Source organism: Bos grunniens, chromosome X (assembly GCF_055505025.1).
Source record: "Bos grunniens cultivar Pamir isolate PY7600 chromosome X, Bosgru_T2T1.0, whole genome shotgun sequence".
Taxonomy (NCBI): Eukaryota; Metazoa; Chordata; class Mammalia; order Artiodactyla; family Bovidae; genus Bos; species Bos grunniens.
In genome coordinates, this window is record NC_141194.1 from 58,389,131 (window position 1) to 58,402,594 (window position 13,464).

A 13,464-nucleotide genomic window follows, 5' to 3' on the forward strand; every position below is an offset into this window, starting at 1 on the left:
GAGATATTAACAATATGAACAGTAAAAGACCAACCATAAAATATATTGAAAATAGATATTCATGATCGTGGAATGGGAGAAAGAAAGCAAAGGTTGAGTTTTGGACAATGAGTTTGAGATGATGGCCTGACCACCAGGTCAGATGCTGTATGGGCCACAGAAGATTAGACCCAAATTCTTCACATTCCAAAGCACAGGGTTCCAGAACAAACGGTTCCTTTGGGTGGCTACCAACCTTCCTCAAGCCCTGTCCCCAGCCTCCATAACATCTCAGTAAGCACAGTGAGACAAATAAGACCCTGATGAGACCCTGTAAATCCAAATGTGACCATTCTGTATGTCCGTTTTTCTAACTCCTCCCCATCCCCACAAACATCACCCACCCCCACATAGGTTATCCAGGCGACCTATGTATTCAGAAGCAGAAAGAAATGTAAATTTTGCTTGGAATGACTGATTATAGAACAGCACTATCTCACAGAATTCTCTGCGCTGATAGAGATGTTCCATATCTGCGCTGCGCACAGTATAGTAGCCACGGGTTTACATGTAGCCATCGAGCACTTCAAATGCTGCGAGTGAGACTGAGAGACTGAATTTTCCATTTTATTTAATTTTAATCAATTTAAATAATCACATACGACTAGGGGCTACCATCTTTAAGAATATACCTCTACAGCAAGTCTCCTCACCTGTGGTGGACCATACTCAGCCACTTGCCTTCACCCAAAACATGCTCTTTGTGACCGCTTGGATGATTTTAATTCACTTAGAGTCACCACTCTTCATAAAATCCCATGTACAGCAAACACGCTAATCAAAACCATCAGCTGCTTGTAGATTCCTATTTTTGCCATCACATTGTACTATTTTTATTTTTTAAAATAATTGACAGACATCACCAATGTAATGCAGTGTGTTTATGTGATGAATACTGCTCAGAGAATTAAGGATCTTTTGGGTATTCAAATCTTACCTTGAATCTGCCCAGATAGTTTTTGTTCCTTCCACTGCATCTTATTACCCTGCTAGTCTTTAAACCAAGTTTGATAGTTGAAGTTTGCTACCATGTGGAGTGAAATTTATCCTTTGGTGTCTGATCTCAGAATCTAATCATAGCAACTGACATGGAAAACGTGTTCACAGACTAAACCAAACTTTCATCTGCACTGTTAGAACAAATCATTCCCGAAGACTGTTCATATATCAATTGGCTATTGTCTAAATAAATGAGGTAAATTTCAATTCTCTTACTACTAGAAAAAAAAAATTGCCACCTTTCTTTAGAATGTCATGAATAGACAAATTTTACTTCTGAAACACAAGCACTTGAAGAAGTATAAGTTTCAGCTAACATCCTGGTTATTTTCTCCTTACCAGAATCAGTGTCTTTCTATTTATTTACTCAAATGAGGAAGGAATCTACATTTAGATTAAAATTGGTTGCCTGGACTATACGTTCTATTTTGTTCCTTTGTAGATCGCACCACCTTTGAGATTTCCAAGTGGTGGGGCAGACTGCTGGCTATAGGTCTGGATTCAAAGAAGAGGTCTGTGCATGGGCTATGAATTTGAGAGTCTATGACATATAGATGGTGCCTGGAGTCAAGCAAGTAAACCTTAGAACAGGGGGCAGATGACACACCCCTTTCAAGAGATTTATCTTGAATAAAGGGAAGGGCATCAAGGCCCAGGTAGCTGAGTGGACAAGGAAAGGGTGGAACCTCATGAGGGCTCATAAAATATAAATGTGTGTGTGTGTGTATGAATGTCTTAGAAGTCATGTTACTAGCTGAACAGGTGATGACATAAAAACCTTGGATTCTGCTTCAATCCACTTATTTCCGTGTGTGTGTGTGTGTGTGTGTTTGCTGACCCCAATTCAAAAGTTTAAGTTTAATCGCGTGATTAAACTGATGTGATGTGCTTATATAAAATAGGTGAATTTTGCTATTTTAACTCTCACCAGGCAGTTTCATGTCCAAATTCTGTGGCTGAGACTTGGCAAGTACCTTCCTGTAGACCTTGTGGCTGGACACTCCCTCTTCTTTTTATTTTCCTCTTAAAAAGATGGTTTTCTTTTTCCAGCACATGATTTATCTTTCATCGAAATTTCAGTGTCATCTTTGTGCTGTTTATATATAGACCCTTTCCACAGTAGCATAATTTACACTGGTCTGCTGTCTGTGTCCATCCCACTTCCATCCCTGGGGCACTGCTTTCTCCTTCATAAGTCATTGTTTATTTAAGTCTCTTGTGTCTTTGAACACGAATGCTAAGCTTTATCTTCTTACAGCATCTATCTCTAGGACACCACTGGAAGGGAAGATGACAGAAGAGGGTTTGTCTACCGAATTGTAATAACATTTCATTCCTGTCTCCTTAAGACAGGCAGAAGCAGAGATGGACTATCAAAAGATGCAACAGAACCAGATGTAGAAACAGCCAGAGACAGGACAGCCTGACAGAAAAACAGAGATAGCTGGTCAGGCAGGCTGAGAAAGCCCAACAGATGGACAGACTCAGAAATTGTACCTCCTCCCCCAAAAGAGACAGGTAGAAAGGCATACACAGAAAGGGGCAGACAGAGACAGGTAGAAATAGATGGAGACAGAGACAGGGAGGCAGAGGAAGCCAGGCACAGACAGGGACAAACAGACACCCATTCAAACTAAGGCAAAGAATGATGGTTGCAGACAGAGACAGGGAGACAGGCAGAGGCTGATTGACACAGATAGAAAGACAGAGACAGACAGACTGAGAGACAGAGAAAGACAGACGCACACTGAAAGAGAGCCAACAGACATAGAGATAGTGATGGGGAGAGAGAGAGTCAGAGAGAAACAAGGTTGGGGGTGGGGAGAAAGACAGAGACAGATCGGGACAGAAAGGGAAAGACAAAGACAGACGGATGGAGAAAGAGACACAGAGAGATGCAGATACAGACGGATACAGAAGCACTGGAGAAATACAGAGACAGAGACAGAAACATAGAGACCCAGACACAAACAGATTGTCAGAAACAGAGAGAAACAGAAAGATACGGACAGTAAGACAGAGACAGAGAGTGACGAAGATAGGCAGTCTGAGACAGAGACTGAGGAAGACAAAGACAGAGGTAGATAGAAATTAGACAGGGATGCAGACAGACATCATGGAGACAGAGATAGGGGATGACAGAGAGAGCGGCAGACATACAGAGAGGGAAAAACAGAGACAGGGATAAATCCTCATCATTGTCAAGGACCACGTGGTATCCCATAGGGGTACATCTCCTTTAGTGTGGCGTTTACTTTGCTGTTATTTAGCTTGATGGTTTCCTGTAGCGTTACCATGACTGTACTTCGCCCTGCCTCCCCATTTCCCCATGCCTTACGAAGAGGCTAACAAAATGAGTATCAACATGGGAAAAGGTTTCTTCCTCATCCTGAGCAGTCAAAAAGAAAAGAAAAAAAAAAAAAGAGAAAAAATAGAGACAGGTATTGGATAAATTGCCCAAACTGGCAAATGGCAACAGTCAGGGTTTGTGAGAGTTTAAATGTTTAAATGAGTGTATTTCAGCTGTCACTCTTTGTACATTATTGAACATCTTTCTATTGTAAGCGGCAACAAGCAATTTAAGGATTTAAAGCTCGTTGGGTAGGAAAACAAAAGCAGATCTTTCAGTCAAGGTACACTTGTAGCTAAGTAGTCTCTGAATTTCCCAACTGAGGATACCTCTGTTTAGATGAAATGGCATCTTGGCATTCAGCTCAAGAAAAAGTGATTTCAAATTGCTTAGAGAGTTTATATAAAGAAAGTGAAATTCTTGCCGGAAAAAAAAAAATAACAATAATTTTTACGTTTCAACTGAATCATGACTTACTCTTCTCCCCAGTTATTTTTAAACACAAATAAAATGAAGTCTATTGTTTGTAGTTGGTTAGGTATATGGAATATAAGGGAACACGAGAAAGGGTAGGGGGCTGCAAAATTAAGGGCAAACATCGAAGGATGCAACAGCAGCTTCCTGGTTGAACCATTTCATATAAGTAACTGTCACGTAAATATTACTCTAATACTAGTATGTGGGTTTGGGATAAGGAAGCCTTTCAAATCTCCTTAAAGAGTAAAAGGAATGAATGAATGGATAAAGTCAAAAGTAATTTGTTCACTGAATGACAATGGATAAAATCTAATTGGGAAGAGAAACATAAACCACCAGTAAGGAAAATTCTGATTTCAACTAAGTAAAGCCTTAAATCTGGTGACTGTTTTTTTTTTTTTAATTTAAATGTACATTTATTTATTTTAATTGGAGGCTAATTACTTTACAATATTGTATTGGTTTTGCCATACATCAACATGAATCTGCCAAACACCAATAGAGTATACTATTTTTTTAATTTGTTCATCTTGTATTAATTTATCACACTCTTTCCAAGCATGTATTTATTATTTATATGGATTCTTAAATAGAGTTTTCCATTCTTTGACCTCAAAATGACTCAATGGAGGGAATGGGATGGTGACAATTTGTAAGTTAACAGTAATCAGAAACTAACAAATTCAAATCGTGACTAGTGTGCTTCTCCTTTTGTGACAAAAACACTTTTTATCTTACCCTTTTGATTACTAGTGTGGACTTCTCGTGATGCCACTTCCAGATGCCAAATAATTCCCATGATAATTCAAAAGCGTTCCTTTCCAGAGGTTACCAGACCTGTTTTTAAGCGGGAAAGAGTCTTTCCACGTACAATTCCAACGTCAAATGTTTCTGAAGGGCAAAGGCCATCAGCGTGCTTAGAGAGTGCATTCTGGTGCATAAATAATTCATGGCTGTATGCCACAGAAAAAGTCTGTCTAGTACCGAGATGTCCTCATAGCATCAATCTGCCGCCTTCCACTCCACCCCCAATATAGGGTTGTATAAGATTTGAGGCGTCTTTCTAGGGTTAAAATGCTAGGAAAGTCAAAATAAAGCCAAAGTAACATCAAGATACGATATGAAGTCAACTAACCTAAGAATGTTGAGGAACAACCAATAAAGAGAAGATCATCAGTGTAGCCTGGGTGCGTTCACAGAGTGAGAGATCATGGGAACCAAGTACTACACGCTCAGTGGCAGGGAATGGGGAAAGGGAAGCAATCCAAAGGAAGCTAGCGGTAGTAGTGGTAATGAGTGGGGCAGAGTGGCTCTAAACACGCGAACTGAAAGAGAAACCAAACGGTTTCTTTAACATCCCTTTAATCAAGCTAAAGGAAATGCATATTTTAAAAGAGTTTCCCCAACAGTAGTAGAGTAGGTAGGTTCACAGGTTCTCTCTAAAGTCAACTGGTCTTTGACTTTGCAGAAATGATGGGAGGGGGCATTGATGGATGGTAAACCAGGAGGACAGGTTGCCACTTTAACAGCACAAATGAGGTCTAAAGGTGTTGGGGGAGCAGGGCTTTAAAATTTCTCCTCTTCATAGGCTCAGGTAAACAATCTCAAGTATTATGAGCTACAGTTCAACAAAGACTCTGACAGAGGTGGGCCACCAGAGGTGGGCAAGTCCGGTTGGTCCCGCAGAAGGAGCTGGCATCTGGACAAAGCTGGTCGTCCCTGACCCCAGGAAAAGAGCTGCTCACCTCTCTGAGATTTTGTTTTCAGGAGTCCTCACTCAGGAAAACGCCCCTCTCTGGGGAGGTACAGGAAATTACAGGTCACATATATGGGGAAAACCACATCTTCGTTCTCCAGATTCACCACCTCTAGCTCTTCATCCTTTCCCAGGGAAAGCACCTGGAGTTCTGTCTCCTTCCGGAAAATGGCTCTTCCAGCCCTGTCCAAGGAGGCCAGGCGCAAGCGGAACGCGACCTTTCTCTGCCAGAGTAAGCTGACCCCGAGACCGCAGGACTTGTTCAGCGCGCTGCGCTTGAAAATGATGCGCCGGTTGGCATAGCACACCACCAAGTCCCAGCCGACGTTGAAGCCTGCCCACCGCCAGCTGCACTGCTTATCCCTGAGGAGCTGGCCCCCGCACCGCATGCTGGTCCTCTGGAGGTCGGACACGAAGACATCCACGGGCCCGAGGTCTCTGGTCTGCTCAGCCCGGAGGAGGGCAAGCCACTGCTCTTTGTACACTGGGGTCAGCCACGTGGCAGGGATCAGTGCATCCTGGTCGATGATGCATGCTGACGGCAGGTCGCAGATCATGTAGGCAAGCCGCAGCTGCTGGAACGCTGGCACGAAGGCTCTGCCCTGCTCGGTCTCCAGGAAAGGGGTGCCCTCTGACTCCTGCCTGGACCTGGCAAACCACGAGTCGGCGTCAGGCAGCAGGTCTCTGCGGGGGCCTCTCCATGTCGGCTGCAGCTGCAGGAACATCCACTTTTTCAGCGTCGTGTACACATCCATCTCTACCTCCATCACGAAGAGCTCTGAAGAGGCAATGACCTCTTTCATGAGATCCAGGCTAACTTCTCTCAATAACTCCTCACTATGCTGGGTCATCAGGTTGTCCAGCAGCCACTGAAGACACATGGCCCTGATGTTCTGGAGTCCGTAGCTCTCAGCAGAGCAGTAGTAGCTGCACACGGTCTGATCACTGACCGTCTCCTTCATTATCTCTCCGCACTGCTGAATCAGCTTGTCCAGCTGCAGCATGCTGGCTGTGGCCAGCATGGGGACCACTCGACCGGGTGGGATGAGCACAGAGTTTCGGTACAGGGAACCTAAAGCCTCGTGCAGTGCCTCACAATCAATGTTCTCGTCAGGCATCTGCAACTCTACAGTATCCATGGTTGTCTCACGCCACGCACCACTGAACATGCTAGCAAAGTATCCTGACCGGCACAAGTAGACCTTGTGCAAGTTCCACTCCTTCCCCAGGGCACGGATCTGCACGTCACTCCCTTCTCCTCTCAGAAAAAGTGTCTTATAAACGGACTCTAAACTGTCTTTTGCTCGCTTCCTGTGAGGCGCTTTTGTGAGCTGCCCTTCTGGGCCTGTCTTCCGCTTGTGGCGCCCTTGGCTAGTGGTGGGTCTGGCCTCTTCGCTCTCCTCCCCTTCCTCTATCACTGCCACTGCTACCTCCTCGGCCTCCTCCTCCCCCTCAGGGGCACCTGGCTCCTCTGGGGCATGCCCCACTCTGTTCGAGGGCATCTGACTGTTTACTGCTCCCATGGCTTTTACCTCAGGGGTACAGAGGGCAAGCTTCCTCACCAGACGCAGCCGCCACTGGCACTAGCTCAGCCCACGGTGTCGTTGGATACGGCTGATGTTTGTGACGTCATCTTGGACGCCACGCAAAGCCACACCCACGAGGCTTTCCCCTACCCCTCCCACTCCCCATCACAGGATAAGTGCACTCTGTACCAGGAATTCCACTCTGCGTATCTTTCCCTCCAGGGATGATTTCTCTGCGGCTCCCTTCGTAGGATAATGGTGGAACAGAGGACTTTGTGTATGAATTTTCCCCATGAATCTTAAGAACATCATTTCCTCTTCCCCATTTGAAATAATTACTGATCACTCCTGTTTTTGGATAATTACGTCTTGGTTCCAGCTCTGTGCTCTATGCACCTTAATTTCTGTAATTATTTTCTTAGGTTATCCCATCATTTGCGGCTGTCAAAACATTTTCTGTGATAAAAGTGGCAATGTGTGCCCAGTCTTTGCTTTTGTCTCTATTTTAGACACCAGCTAAGCATGTAACAAACTTAAACACTGAAAGAAATGAGGAATGAATGAGATGGATTTTGATTTTTGAGGAAATTAATAATATTAAATACTGACAAGTGTTATATGCTAAACAAAGTATACGGTGTAGAGAGAGTGTGGACCTTTCAATGACAAGGAAAGTACAATGCAAGGGAAAAAACTTTGAAAACGGTAAGTCTCTCAGGTCATTTGACCTTGCCTGAGTAGAATGTTTGGGGCTTCCCAAACATTCCCAGTGGTAAACAATCCACCTGCCAATGCAGGAGACGCATGAGGCATGGGTTGGGAAGACTTCCTCGAGGAGGAAACGACAACCCACTCCAGTATTCATGCCTGAAAAATTCCATGAATAGCAGAGACTTGCAAACTAGTGTCCATGGGGTCGCAAAGATTCTGCCCTATTCAAATCATGTGAGTAGAATGTTTACACACTTTGAATAGGACAGGATAACCTTAAATCACATTTTAAATATTCTCTGTTAGATGGCTATAGAAAGTTGATAAGAAGGTCTATATAATGCTTCAGGTTGAGAGGTGCTTGGCATGAGACAAACATGAATACTGACTCTAGAGTTGTGACAGCTAATGGTGAATGGTGAACAGTGCCGCCAGATTCATGGTCTCCGAAGGAGAAGATTTAACTCGGGACCAAAGACAGTCTCAGTCACTTGGAGCATTGTGTAGATTTTATCTAAAGTGAAAGTGACAGAAAAAGCTTCAGACATAGACGTCAGAAGGGAGCAGGAGAGAACCCACCTCACTACTTTAAGCAAGGCGTTATACACTTCTCAACTAGCTGCTGAGACTAGATAAAAGATACCTCAAGACTTCGAGAATTTTTCCAGACCCTTTCCTGTAACATACCTCCTGGGATGACATCAGCACGAGATTAGCCAGAAGGAACAGGTTAACCCAGAGCTACAGCTGTGGAAGTTTTTACCCAGACCTTCTCCCATAACATATATCCAAAGCTTAAAAAAAAAAAAAAAAAAAAAAAGACATGTCCTTGAATAAGAGATACTGCTGCCTATGAGGCCTACATATCTATAGCAAAGAATGTGAAAAAGAAAGAATGTTTATCTCCTCCTTAAAGGGGCCTTAGGCTTTGACTCCTTATCAACCTGCCTAAGTTAACTCTCTCATTTCCCCCTTTTTATTTTAGGAGAATATTGTTGCTGAGGGGAAAGGGGCAGAGAAATCTGTCAGTAACTGCTTCCTGCAGGTGAGGGGCACTGACCCTAAGTGGTTGAAGCAACATATTCTCCTTACCCTTTTACTTAGGGTTTCTGATCCAAGGGCCCCAAGTAGTAAATACACAGTTATATATGTAAGGAGCAAACAGCAAAAAACAGAATGATTACAATGATTGTAGTCAAGATAGTTTTTCACAAAGGAGAGCTTGTAAACCAAGATTGTATCTGTAACCATGGTGGAACATCAGGGGAGTCCATTTTGAAGAGTGGCCAGAATCTCTGCATCACTGTTACTTTGTCTGGGAAGCCATTGTATCCTTTAGAAAGAACAAACTAGATAAGTAGATTAAAAGGCAGAGACCAAATATCAGTAGATGAATTACTGTAATCAGCAGTCCAAGAATAACCTGCAAGAATCAGGTTACATTTGATAGTAACTTTGATCCTGGTCTGGGTAGAGTCAACACTTGGGCTGCCCTATTTATAAGAATGGAGCCATCTGGCATATTCATATACATTTTGAATGTAGGTATAAAAAACCCAGTTAGAAGTAGTTGAAAGAATGAAAACCTGAAATTTAACAGACAAAATAAATCTTATAATTTCTTTTCAGGTGAATGAGTCTATAACCCAGCGTAGACAGGTGCTTGAGGTAGCCAGTTGTCAAAGTTTGTCCAGGTAGGCCTTGGCTTCTTACTGTGGTATTACTGTAAAAGCCAAAATAGTTGTCCCCATTAACAATTTAGGTGCTTTTCTAGGTATGAGAAGATGCAAGAATTTGGGCTCAAGAAAATCTTTACCTGAAAATCTCTAACTATCCAAAGGCCTGTTTTGTCCATTTTTCCAGAACACAGAGCGAGTGCCTAATTTCTGATTTTCACCCTGAACTCCTTTCAGGGGACGTTGAAGGTCAGCAGCTGTAGTGTCCATGAGTTAATCTTTGTAGAGGCAGATAGCAAGTGCCAGTTGCCAGAGCAGGGCCCTTTTATGGCCATGAGTTTGACCATGGTTTGCAGAGCATTTCATTACCATCTTGTTCCATGGTGCTGGGAGGGTTCATTCGCAGGTCTGTCAAAGATCTCACTGATAGGCCACTCAGTGTGTTATTACTGGACTAGGCCCTGTGAGTAACAAAAGTCTCTGGACCACACCTGTCTTACTAGTCTCTTGGTCCAGGAAAATATTCTGTCTTGTTGCTTCTTATATACAGAGTCACACCATTATACTTATGGATTTCATATGGAGCTGCACACCATCATTATATCAGTGGCTCAGTCACACACTTGATAATGTAAGGTACAACACTTCTTGAAGCAGGCAGTATAGAAAACAATATCGTTAGAAGTAATAGTAGAATCATCAGGAAGAACTTCAATCAAGAACTTCTATTAAGTATAGCCCAGTGACATATCCATGTCATCTGATTTCGTTTGCTAAATGACTTTCAGATCAGATCAGATCAGATCAATCGCTCAGTCGTGTCCAACTCTTTGCAACCCCACGAATCGCAGCACGCCAGGCCTCCCTGTCCATCACCAACTCCCGGAGTTCACCCAGACTCACGTCCATCGAGTCAGTGATGCCATCCAGCCATCTCATCCTCTGTCGTCCCCTTCTCCTCCTGCCCCCAATCCCTCCCAGCCTCAGAGTCTTTTCCAATGAGTCAACTCTTCGCATGAGGTGGCCAAAGTACTGGAGTTTCAGCTTTAGCATCATTCCTTCCAAAGAAATCCCAGGGCTGATCTCCTTCAGAATGGACTGGTTGGATCTCCTTGCAGTCCAAGGGACTCTCAAGAGGCTTCTCCAACACCACAGTTCAAAAGCATCAATTCTTCGGCACTCAGCCTTCTTCACATCCATACATGACCACAGGAAAAACTATAGCCTTGACTAGACGAACCTCTGTTGGCAAAGTAGTGTCTCTGCTTTTGAATCTGCTATCTAGGTTGGTCATAGCTTTCCTGTCAAGGAGCAAGCGTCTTTTAGTTTCATGGCTTCAGTCACCATCTGCAGTGATTTTCGAGCCCAAAAAGATAAAGTCTGACACTGTTCCACTGTTTCCCCATCGATTTCCCATGAAGCGATGGGACCGGACGCCATGATCTTCGTTTTCTGAATGTTGAGCTTTAAGCCAACTTTTTCACTCTCCACTTTCTCTTTCATCAAGAGGCTTTTTAGTTCCTCTTCACTGTCTGCCATAAGGGTGGTGTCATCTACATATCTGAGGTTATTGATATTTCTCCCGGCAATCTTGATTCCAGCTTGTGTTCTTCCAGTCCAGCGTTTCTCATGATGTACTCTGCATAGAAGGTAAATAAGCAGGGTGGCAATAAACAGCCTTGACGTACTCCTTTTCATCTTTGGAACCAGTCTGTTGTTCCATGTCCAGTTCGAACTGTTGCTTCCTGACCTGCATACAGATTTCTCCAGAGGCAGGTCAGGTGGTCTGCTATTCCCATCTCTTTCAGAATTTTCCACAGTTTATTGTGATCCACACAGTCAAAGGCTTTGGCATAGTCAATAAAGCAGAAATAGATGTTTTTCTGGAACTCTCTTGCTTTTTCCATGATCCAGCGGATGTTGGCAATTTGATCTCTGGTTCCTCTGCCTTTTCTAAAACCAGCTTGAACATCTGGAAGTTCACGGTTTACGTATTGCTGAAGCCTGGCTTGGAGAGTGTTGAGCATTACTTTACTAGCATGTGAGATGAGTGCACTTGTGTGGTAGTTTGAGCATTCTTTGGCATTGTCTTTCTTTGGGATTGGAATGAAAACTGACCTTTTCCAGTCCTGTGGCCACTGCTGAGTTTCCAAATCTGCTGGCATATTGAGCCCAGCACTTTCACAGCATCATCTTTCAGGATTTGAGATAGCTCCACTGGAGTTCCATCACCTCCACTAGCTTTGTTCGTAGTGATGCTTTCTAAGGCCCACTTGGCTTCACATTCCAGGATGTCTGGCTCTAGGTCAGTGATCACACCATCGTGATTATCTGGCTCGTGAAGATCTTTTTTGTACAGTTCTTCCGTGTATACTTGCCACCTCTCCTGAATATCTTCTGCTTCTGTTAGGCCCATACCATTTCTGTCCTTTCTCGAGCCCATCTTTGCATGAAATGTTCCCTTGGTATCTCTTGTTTTCTTGAAGAGATCTCTACTCTTTCCCATTCTGTTGTTTTCCTCTATTTCTTTGCATTGATCGCTGAGGAAGGCTTTCTTATCTCTTCTTGCTATTCTTTGGAACTCTGCATTCAGATGCTTATATCCTTCCTTTTCTCCTTTGCTTTTCCCTTCTCTTCTTTTCACAGCTATTTGTAAGGCCTCCCCAGACAGCCATTTTGCTTTTTTGCATTTCTTTTCCATGGGGATGGTTTGATCCCTGTCTCCTGTACAATGTCACGAACCTCATTCCATAGTTCATCAGGCACTCTTATCTATCAGATCTAGGCCCTTAAATCTGTTTCTCACTTCCACTGTATAATCATAAGGGATTTGATTTAGGTCATACCTGAATGGTCTAGAGGTTTTCCCTACTTTCTTCAATTAAAGTCTGATTTTGGCAATAAGGAGTTCATGATCTGAGCCACAGTCAGCTCCTGGTCTTGTTTTTGCTGACTGTGTAGAGCTTCTCCATCTTTGGCTGCAAAGAATATAATCAGTCTGATTTTGGTGTGGACCATCTGTTGATGTCCATGTGTAGAGTCTTCTCTTGTGTTATTGGAAGAGGGTATTTGTTATGACCAGTGCATTTTCTTGGCAAAACTCTATTAGTCTTTGTCCTGCTTCATTCCATATTCCAAGGCCAAATTTGCCTGTTACTCCAGGTGTTTCTTGATTTCCTACTTTTGCATTCAGTCCCCTATAATGAAAAGGACATCTTTTTTGGGTGTTAGTTCTAAAAGGCCTGGTAGGTCTTCATAGAACCGTTCAACTTCAGCTTCTTCAGCCTTACTGGTTGGGCCATAGACTTGGATTACTGAGATATTGAATGGTTTGCCTTGGAAACGAACAGAGATCATTCTGTCGTTTTTGAGATTGCATCCAAGTACTGCATTTCAGACTCTTTTGTTGACCATGACGGCTACTCCATTTCTTCTGAGGGATTCCTGCCCACAGTAGTAGATATAATGGTCACCTGAGTTAAATTCACCCATTCCAGTCCATTTGAGTTCGCTGATTCCAAGAATGTCGACATTCACTCTTGCCATCTCTTGTTTGACTACGTCCAATTTGCCTTGATTCATGGACCTGACATTCCAGGTTCCTATGCAATATTGCTCTTTACAGCATCGGACCTTGCTTCTATCACCAGTCACATCCACAGCTGGGTATTGTTTTTGCTTTGGCTCCATTCCTTCATTCTTTCTGGAGTTATTTCTCCACTGATCTCCAGTAGCATATTGGGCACCTACTGACCTGGGGAGTTCCTCTTTCAGTATCCTCTCCTTTTGCCTTTTCATACTGCTCATGGGGTTGTCAAGGCAAGAATACTGAAGTGGTTTGCCATTCCCTTCTCCAGTGGACCACATTCTGTCAGACCTCTCCACCATGACCCACCCGTCTTGGGTTGTCCCATGGGCATGGCTTAGTTT

At 43.5% G+C, this 13,464-nt stretch overlaps 1 pseudogene; it reads right to left on the reverse strand.

Moving 5' to 3' along the window:
- Positions 1 to 5,139: 5,139 nt before the first annotated feature.
- Positions 5,140 to 6,760, reverse strand: LOC147340529 (germ cell-less protein-like 1 pseudogene; annotated as a pseudogene).
- Positions 6,761 to 13,464: the final 6,704 nt, after the last annotated feature.